At 48.6% G+C, this 10,243-nt stretch overlaps 1 pseudogene; it reads right to left on the reverse strand.

Moving 5' to 3' along the window:
• Positions 1-3,011: 3,011 nt before the first annotated feature.
• LOC146200914 (uncharacterized) lies at positions 3,012-4,234 on the reverse strand (annotated as a pseudogene).
• Between the last annotated feature and the right edge of the window lie 6,009 nt (positions 4,235-10,243).

Consider the following 10,243-nt stretch of genomic DNA (forward strand, 5'->3'; position numbering starts at 1 on the left):
AAGATATTATTTATTCACAACCCGTTGTTTACCTGGAATCTATTTCTTTCTGTAGAGATTCACAACATGGATTTCGTAAGCATCACAACTACGAAATTCAATAAATTGCTTTTACTAATGATTTGATTGCTGTAGCGGATCGTTGTTCTCCTATTGATTGCCTACTTATGGACTTCGCAAAATCCTTTGATACTGTGTCTCATCCACTATTACTTCGTAAGCTAAGCAAACTAAATGTTTATAGTGCTATACTAAAATGGATGGAGTGTTTTCTAAGGAATCGATACCGGTAAGTAATTGCTAACGAACTGAATCTTCCATTTTTCCTGTAACATCTGGCATTCCATAACGATCACTACTCGGACCTCTTCTCTTCCTAATCTATATTAATGACTTTTGAGCCTTCGTTACTATCAAAATCAAACTTTTCGCTGATGATTTCTTTTATAAAGAGAAATTACTAACCTTATATATGCATGGGCTCTTCAAAATGACCTGAAAAATATTGAAACTAGGTGTAACACCTGGCTTATGAAACTAAACGTCAACAAATGTAAAGTGATGAGAATTACACGCATGACTCGATAAACATCGTGCTTCTTCCTTCCTAATAAGTTGGCAGGTATAACTAGCTTGGTGTTCAATAACAGCTGATCTCTCTAGGAAACCGCACATTTAGTACAGCACTAATGACGCTAATGAGTCGATATTGTCGACCATAAACCCTGACTGCTCATTGGAGGGTCAAATTTTAAAGTTAAAGCTCAGCTACTTTGGTCATCTGATGAGAAGAGAGGAGTCGCTGGAGAAAGATTTGATGTTGGGAAAGGTTGAGGGTCGCCGGAGAAGGGGTAGGCAGCGAACGCGTTGGTTAGATGGCATCCTCGAGGCACTGCAGATGAAGTTATGTGATGTTAGGAAGATAGTGAGAGACCGGAAAGCTTGGCGTGACATGGTCCATAAGGTCACGAAGAGTCGGACACGACTGAACGACTAAACTGAACTGAATGACGCTAACCGCATGCTAACCGTAAACCTATACTACTGTATAAAACTGTTGTGCGCTCAAAGATTGAGTACGCTGCCTCAATGTGGGATCCATACACTAACTCTCTCATTGCTTTACTTGACTCGATACAAAATCGCTCTGCAAGATTTATTACATCCAATTACTCGCTTCACGGCAGTGTTTCACAAAAGAAAAGAACACTTAATGATCCAGATCTTTCCTTACGACGTCGAATATTTCGCCTTTGCAGTTTTCATAAAATATATTGCACTAAAGCAATCCCTGTTCATTCCGATGTACTTATCGTACCGTAGATATTATTATTATGTGTTTTGTTTTTCTTTTTATCTAATGTTATGGATTTTCCCCACTCCTCTCTGTAACCCCTGACCGGCCTTGAGAGCAATAAAATCAAATGAAATGAAAATTGAATATACTGATGTTTTCTAAAAATTCCAATAAAAATATCAAGTTTTTGATATTGTTTAATTTTGACCGATTTTTACGTAATATGGAGAATGAACAGACAACTCCAGACTAGAACACTTGTCAGCAATAAAGCAAAAAGTCTGCGTAATACCGAAAAAAAAGTTTCAATGCCAACAACCCAGTGGATGGGGTCACAGTGTTGGGCTAAACATTGATAATATTTAGTAAAAGCTCTAAGATCACTAATAGGTCTTACAGTTTAAAACAATATAATGCAACGCATTTTATTCTTCAATGATTCAGATGTATTGAGCGTTATTGAGGGGGATTTTGAGAAAAATCGAAGATTGTGTTGTTTTTTTTAATTTCGAAATAAAATTGTCACTTTTTTGCTGTTTTCGAAATTTCACCGAATTTGATGCGTTGTGGAGGAAAGACCTAACCCTTTGGGGCCTCAAATATTATCGGAAATGAAGATAATTGCCTCAATATGCCAGACTAAAATGTTTTAGCGACAGCAGCACAATTCTGCGTGCCATAAGATAGGATTCAAAATCGACTTTTTTCCAGCACTCCGCTCCTGGAGCAAAGTTCGTGATATTCAGTAAAACAAGTGCGGTGAGCAAAATATCTCTAATAACTCTTTCTTAAAGTAAAAGTTGCGTATATATATTCAAGACAATTTAGTTGTGGTTTAGCTCTGGCTTACCACAACTACGAAAGAAACGGCGGAAGCTTCTTTTGCCTGCTACATTATTCTCCTGTGAGGCCCTATCAGTGTGGGGTGCTACATTATTGGGAACACTTCAGCTAATCCTTTAAGGGTATGACGCGAGAGCATACGCTAAAAGGAATGGACCTTAGTGTCTCAAGATCTACAGTAGTTTTGTGGCACACGGCGTTTTTGCTATTTCAAAAAGTTGTAAGTTTGGATCGCGGCTGCTTGGGGACTAAGCTATTGTCTTCAGTTAGTTTTTATTGCGAAAGCAATACTACGACAGCAAAGCGAGACCTCGGGTGGCCGCAGCTAAACCATGAAGAGGCGTAGCTACGGTTTCCTCATTAAAAAAAGTAACCTGCCATGATATTTGAATTCACGTTACCACCATGCCACGGGCAGGAGCTGCCAATTCGGGTCGCTCCTTTCATATGGGAGAGTAATTTCAGAACCAGCCTGCCAGAACCGTAATAATATGCATTTATTTGCTTTCAAGAAGAAACACCAGATAAAAACACGCATAACGGAATCCAGTTAACTAATATGACAACAGTTCAAACAGACCCCGAGACGCGAAAAGGAGAAAAATTAGAAACTCAACCAAAAAGGCAAATAAGTACCACTATCTATTTATTACAGGCAGTAATATGCGAGATTATATATCTAGACAAAAAAAAAGAAAAGAAAAAATTACCGACGATTACGAATTACTTCCTAATGCGAAAATTTGAGCGCAGCAAATAAGCTGTTTCACCTTTTTGATAGATTGAGGCAAAGAAATCTAACAACACATGTATGCGCTATCACAGAATTTTTTTTTTATTTTTCACACGTATTCCTTTAACAAAGACTCCACTAACAGTTCTTGACAGTCATGAAGGAAGCTTTGTGGTCGGAGAAATAGACTGATATATGTTCGACTTGGTACACCAATACTTTATTCTCAAAGACGAGATCTATACAAGTGCCTCGCGAGGTTGTCGCAGCCGTGGGACGCGTTACGAGCGAGAGGAACGGGATGTTCTCCCGCATAAGTGTGAAGAAATTCCTGTTTGTCTTTATGTCAACATTAAAGTCCCCCACTACTAACATCGGTGTGGATCGATGGACGGTTAATGCGAGTTGCAGGAAGTGCACGACGTCTTTCGTGAGTGCCGTAGGGGCGAAGTAGGCAGCTACTACCAGCAAGCCGTTGGGCAACTTTGCGGCGCACAGTTCGCCAACTTCATGTGACGTGCCAAACATTTCGACTGGTATTGCAGAGAGACCTGTGCGCAAGTAGATAGCGACTCCCGCCGCTCTGTTGTGGTCTCTGCGAGCACCACAGCAGTATAGGAAATCTATGATTTCGAGAGGCTCTCCGGGATCCATCCAGGTTTCAGCAAAGCAAAGTACAGAAGAATGGCGCAGAATGTGATCGTGGTGTACGTCTTTGGCATGTGCGGCAAGGGAGCGTACGTTAAGAGCGGAGATCAATAAGTATAGTGCGGCTGTTCAGTCATGGCGAGGCACTTGGCGGTGATGGTGTCAAGCTTGTGGGACTGCAACCGACGAAATTCATTGGCTAGCTTTCTGTCCGGATTGGCTTTTCCGTGGTAAAACGTGAAGTCGTTGTCAATATTGGTCAGGTAGAGTCCGTTGATGTCTTTAGCACGACTCAGTGCCACGTATACCAACTTCTGTGGATGATTCTTGGTTTAGGAGTTCACGACTTCATCATATGTGCCACCCTGGGATTTAGGAATAGTATTGGCGCTCGCCTGCACAACGGGAAGCTGGAATCTTTTTACCGATACCTTCGTCTTCTTGTCGATAACGCAGGTGACGGTATGCCTTTCAATCGGTATCCAGTTGGGTTGAATGTTTCTGTTGAGCTTGCGTAACTGGAGGGATTTTGCAGCCGCTACGGTTCCGATCGCAAGTTTGGAGCCAAGCTCCCCGAACTGCAACCATATGCGTAGCGGTTTCCCATGGGTGTCGTTTTCGATGCATTTCAGTGTTCCCACCGATCCATTAACAAGGCCATCGGAAACATCCACGTTGAGGGTGATCATGTAAGGCTTGCCAACGCACAGCATTATATTTGCCGGCAAATTTCCTATTTCGGCCTTGGGTAACGTTTTGACCTTACGCATGTCCTCTGTTTGCTCTTGCATTGACCTACACCCAACGATTGTATCCTGTGCCGTGCATGGTACAGCATTATCCTGTGCTACTATGGCCTTTGTTGTGTTGTAGTAATCAGATTCCTTGTTCGAGTAGAAGAAGCGCATTCCACCGGGGCAAGAAGCTTCTGCTTCCTGCTGTGGAACGAACCGACTCTCGATAAGTGCGATTTCCTCGGGGTCTAATTCGACACCCATCTCCAATTTTGGAAAGCAACGTGGAGAACCTGAGATTGTTTTGTCGTACCACTTTAATGAGTGCGAAGAAGGCGAGATGGTGCCACGCGATTTCTGTGTTAAACACGTCGTCTGTTTTGACGCGCTTGAACACCTCAGCTGTACGAACGGGGGGAAGCTGACGCAGGTCCCCACAGAGAATGAAGTCCAACCCTCCGAAGGGCTGCAGATATTTGCAGGTTATGGAGCGTAGCCGCGAGTCGATTCTGTGAAGTATATCAGCAGACATCATGCTAACTTCGTCGATAATCACGCATCTGACATTCCTGAAAGCATTCGTTGTCCCTGAGTCCGCTGTCTGTCTTGAGGCTAAGCTTGAACGCTGCGTGCACAGTTACTCCGCCTAGTGCCACCGCCGCCTTTGCTGTTGTAGCGCAAGCCACATAAGCGTTTAGATTGTATGGGCCAGCAGGGTTACAGTACCTGTTGTAGAGGTCCATGATCAGGCGCAGTACAAATGTTTTGCCGCATCCAGCCACTCCCGTGAAGAATATTTGCAGTGGTGGAGAGTCCGGAGTTGTCAGTCGGTGTAGGACTTCTCGGACGATCTCGTACTGCTCATCATTTGTCTTCCGCATAGTGTCCAGGTATTGATCTCTGCTCATGACGTCTTGGCGCGTGCACACAGCGGGGCATTGTTTAAACGGGGCATTGGACTCGACTGCATCAATGTCTAGGAGATCAGAGTCGTCGTTCTCCATGGCTGCCGGGTGCACGGTCACGTCGGAAATCTCAGAAGCCGTCTCCCATTCCTCGTTATTGGGTCGTATCAGGGAATTACAAACAGCACGGAGGTCTTCAATATTTACCTCACTCTGGTAGCGTGATTTGTGCTCCCGAATGACGTCAGTGTTTTCCTCGTATAGCCGCTCGAAACAATTTTGGTCTTAGATGTCCACCTCCTTACGAAACGGAAAGAAGAGTAGGACATGTTCTCTCTTGAAGTTAACTGGATCGTCGATGGAGTAACCGCGGTAGCGAAGTATCACTTGGTGAACTCTCTTCTTGCAGGTGTAGATGTTGTAGTCTGTAGCGAACTGTGCCAGAGTGACGGCTTCCAATTCAGGCGCGCGGTCTTCGTAGCGCTCGATCATAGTCCTTTTCCAAACGTCCGTGCTAGATTCGTCCAAGCGTTCCTCCTCCATTTGAGCGTTAGACTTCCGGATGCGCGTCCTTTCCTCAAGCCAGGCAGTGTTTACAAAGACAATTTTGCGACTGGCCTGCGACATGTCCTGCTTGAGCAAACACCAGGCGGCCTCCTGTGCTGAGAGCTCGATCGCATTGAGCATCTTCACGCCCAAGTGTCTCAGTGCCTGCGTGTGATTCATGTCGCCCTTATCCTTGACAATTTCTTGCACCGCACGGTTCAGATTGGACATACCTCGATTGGCCTTATTTACATACTCTACCACGTAGGCAGCACACGCTTACGTGTCGAGCACGATCTGAAGATCCATGTTTGAATCTAGAACGGACGTCACCCATGCGTTAAAGTAATTATTCCGCTTTTGCTGCACGGTACGGGGTAGCATGACGGTGGGACGAGGTGTACCTGCTCGGAGAATCGAAATGTACTGCTCCCTGTCCGTGATGCCGTGATGTTCCCAGAACTGCTGTAGTGAATCATAGTTGGTCGTTTCCAAAGCCTGGTGCATGGCTTGGTACTTGATTTGGAGCATCTCGATGTGTTTCTTCTGCGCCTCACTCTCCACACTCGGGAAAGGCACTACGACCATGGGTTCATCAATGGGCATGAAAGGGACGTTAAAGCGACACTTGGTGCTGTTGCGCTTGTAGCAGGTATGGGTGTGTCGGTGCACCTGCGTGCGCTCCCGCTTCAAGTACGTGGCGTCCAGCGAAAGCAGAATAGTGACCATTTCCAGAGTTCGGGGCATGTGCATGGAGAGCTCCTCATCGGGGGTATTATCAAGCCAGAGATGAATGTGCGCGTGTGCCGACCCGCGATGCTGAAATTCGATGCGTTTAAAGTAGTCGACCACTACGTATGGTCTGAAGGGGGATATCCGGGTATTCTGGAGTATGTTTAGAATGATGCGCACCAGGCGGTCGAAGTAGATGGCACAGACTACGGGATCGTCATTTACTAGCTGGGCACGATAAATGCTGTTCATTTCCTCTATGGCAACTGCAGTCTCATCAGGTTGTAGACGAAGTCGCTGAAGCAACACTAACAGCTCGGACCAGTGCAATTCCGAGGCAGACAGTGTGAGGAACGCCGTAGGCTTACCCAGTTGGCGGATCATGGCAAAGAGGTCTTTCTTGCGCCCGGCCCAGTACTGCACGGTATTGGGTATGCCATGCATAAAAGCCATGTCATGTTCTACCGCTTCCTGAACGAAGTCCTTGTCGAGTAGCTGTTGTTTCGTTAGGGTTTCCACCGCTCTGACGTTGCGGAAGGCCACAGACATGTCGCTGGCTACTCGGTGCCTAAACACTTTCATGGCCATGTACAGTACGTGTTGTGGGGTGGCACCTCGACGATCAGACCTGCGGATCTCGCTCATGTCGTGCGTGAAGACGGTTGGCTTGGCACTGGCGTCTACTCGGCGTGGTTCACCGAGGTAAATCTGTGGGAATGAGAGCTCCTGGGCATGTTCGTCGTAAAGGAAGCTCAGGGGCTTCTTTCCCTCACCGTGAGCAATGACGAGAAACTTGTCTTCATCCCACATCAAGGTGTGCTGAGCCAACGTCATGGCTGTGGCCGCCTGGATGGGATCGTTGAGGTCCGCGCATTCCGGGAGCGACTCAGTTTCGTCCTGCTTTTCCACTTCAGTGATATCACCCAAATGGGCAAAGTCGCACTTGATGTTGTAGTGCTTGTATAGTGTGCTATCGCAAAGCACCTGGAGCCACGGCAGCAAATCACATTTTCTCACTGCCCCCGCCAAGTACGTCGTCTTCGCGAGAATACGCCGCTTCAGATGCACATTGAGAGCGCGGTCTTGTTCGATGGCACGGGGCAACGATGTAACTATCTCGTCCACGTCAACGCTAACGTTCACAACTGGACCCTTAATGCCATATTGGCCTCCGCCGTGCATCAGTCGTCGCACTTGCACGAATGGGATTCGCGGAGATACGAGTCTTACACTCACCGCATTAAGTTGTGGAAGGTGCGCTGGCCTTGAGGGATATTTGTAACCGTTTGTTGTCGAAAAATGAGGAATGTCACCTTTCCGCACAGATTGCATGCATGAAGAACACAGTCTGAATTGACACAAGTCCGAGTTGGGAAACGCACACCGGAGATTCTCACGGCACGCATCCGGAAGCGGTTTCACGTCATTTTGGAACCAGAGCCTATCCCACACTGAACACACACTTCCAAACGCATTGTCTTTAAACTGTCGGCGGAAAGCATTTGTTGCACCCTGACTGTTTGCGAGCCTTTGTTTGCGTTTGGCCTCGGCCTCGGCCGCGCGAACGGTAGAGTCTTCTCGGCGGTGGCGATTAGCTTCTGCTTCAGCCTCGCTTACTGCTGGTTGCTCTCGACGGCGGCGGTGAGCCTCCGCTTCGGCGGTGCGAACGGCAGGGTCTTCTCGGCGGCGGCGATGAGCTTCTGCTTCAGCCTCGCTTACTGCTGGTTGCTCTTGACGGCGACGATGCGCCTCCGCTTCGGCGGCGCGAACGGCAGGGTCTTCTTGGCGGCGCCGCTTAGCCTCTGCTTCGGTGACGCGTACTCCTGGATCATCTCTACGGCGGCGACGGTAAGCTTCTGCTTCGGCGGCACGCACCTCTGGATTCTTGCGGCGACGGCGCTGTGGGCGGCGGCGGCGGCGGCGGCGGCGGCGGCAGCAGCAGCAGCAGCAGCAGCAGCAGCAGCAGCAGCAGCAGCAGCAGACGGAGGATTTCCACCGGTCGTCTCGCTCATGGCTCAGAAAGCACTGGCAGATAATTTCGCAGTGGCGAACGGCAGCGGCAATTTCGGCTTGGGCGGTGCACATTTACGATTGCACCGCACAGGGGTTGCATTGGAGGAGGAGCGAAGAAAAGAATTAAGTTCGAGCCGGCGCTTTGACAACCGGAGACTCACAGGAAGAGGGGGGAGGGGGGCGGCGTGTACACCCAGCGGCAAACGATGGGGGCAGAAGCGCGTGCAGCAAGCGGACAACGCGATAAAGGGAGGAGGGAAGAGATAGCAGCGACTGACTGATGCTGCTGACGCCGATAGTGAGTCAACCCCAGCTGCGGAGTTGGTTTCAGGGACAAAGCCGCCGATGCCGACGCAAACAATATGATACCCTCGCTTCCGCAGCGCCAAGAACCAGGTCTAGCCGTGGGAAGGTGGTCACGTATTCGTCGACGTGCCGGGGCCTACGTGAAATAACCGGCGCGTCGGCAACTGAAGAGCACCCTCTCCGCCACACAGGAACAGGGGGGGGGGACCCTCCCCTCCTCTTTCTGCATGGCGGCGACGGTGTTCTATGCAGTCACGTTATGTTGACTCTAGCGGCGTCAGCGGCATCCAGCGGTATAAGTCGGTCGCTGCTAGCGCAGGGGGGATGAAAGGGGGGCGGAGCTGGTTACGAGGCCGACGCCGACGCGAAACCCAGGAACGGACGCCAAAGAGCCGCGCTCTAAAAGAAAACACACTCGGAGAGTCAACATACAGGGACTGCGGCGAAAGATTCGGCGATCGTCGACATCGTGCGAGCTGGAAAGCGGCAGGCCCATTACGATGAAACGCGTCCTTCGGCGCCAGTAATTCGGCCGCAACGCGCCCGCAGAGTAAACATCCACCCTCGTCCTCCGCCTGTTTCCCACCGACTGTGCTGGCGGTTGTCACACGCGCTGTTGGCATGCGCACGCTCTGCGCAGACGACCCGTGAACGACAGGGAGGCGAGGGAGGCTGATAGCGGCAAGAAACTGCTTCGGTTTCTCTTTCAAGCTTTAGTACGCAGCATTGAACCAACACGTACATCTGAGCAAAAATGGAGAGACCACGGTAACCGCTATGATTACGTTTTGGTCCGGCGAAAACGATGTGCCATACCATAGGGCTATGGCCAGACAAAATTGTTTGTGCAAGATGGCAAGTACATTTAGGAGGGTACCCTATAGAGAAATAACCGCTTCACCGTCAGAAAAAGTGGGCGTACTGATTTGTAAAAGCGCGTGGTCTCTCCACTTCTTATCGCAGATGTGCATACCTCGCAAACACATGTCTCAAAAGGAAGGTCGTTGTCGTCGGCCTGTGACCAGAAAAGTCTCGTAATTTGCCTCTGCCCAACCTTTTTATTGCCTTTGCCCAGTTCACAAGGGTCTAGTTCCGTCGCTTCCAGAGTGAGGCCTATTGAGCCTTAGGAAGAACGGCGAGAAATTTAGCATATGCATGCGCGATATAGCATTCGGGACCCATTATGAATAGAACATTTGCCCACAACCACAAGAATTCAACAACTTTCCTACAAAATTGATATCCAACCCTGAAGCGTAGAAGGCGTGACGGCTCAGTGGTTACGCTCGAGTGATGAATACAAATACGGGGGTTCAATCACGGCCGCGTTGGTAGCTTTTTGACGGTAGACGAAAAGATGTTAAGGCGGCCGCCTACCGTTCGATGGAGCCCCAAGTGGAAGAAATGTCCGGAGTCTTCTACAACAGCGTCTTTAAAATCCCGACTCATTTCGGCATATTGAGAAAAAGCGACGAACGATCGTAAA

Source organism: Amblyomma maculatum, chromosome 2, assembly GCF_055883805.1.
Source record: "Amblyomma maculatum isolate TAMU_Amacu chromosome 2, ASM5588380v1, whole genome shotgun sequence".
NCBI classification, from domain to species: Eukaryota; Metazoa; Arthropoda; class Arachnida; order Ixodida; family Ixodidae; genus Amblyomma; species Amblyomma maculatum.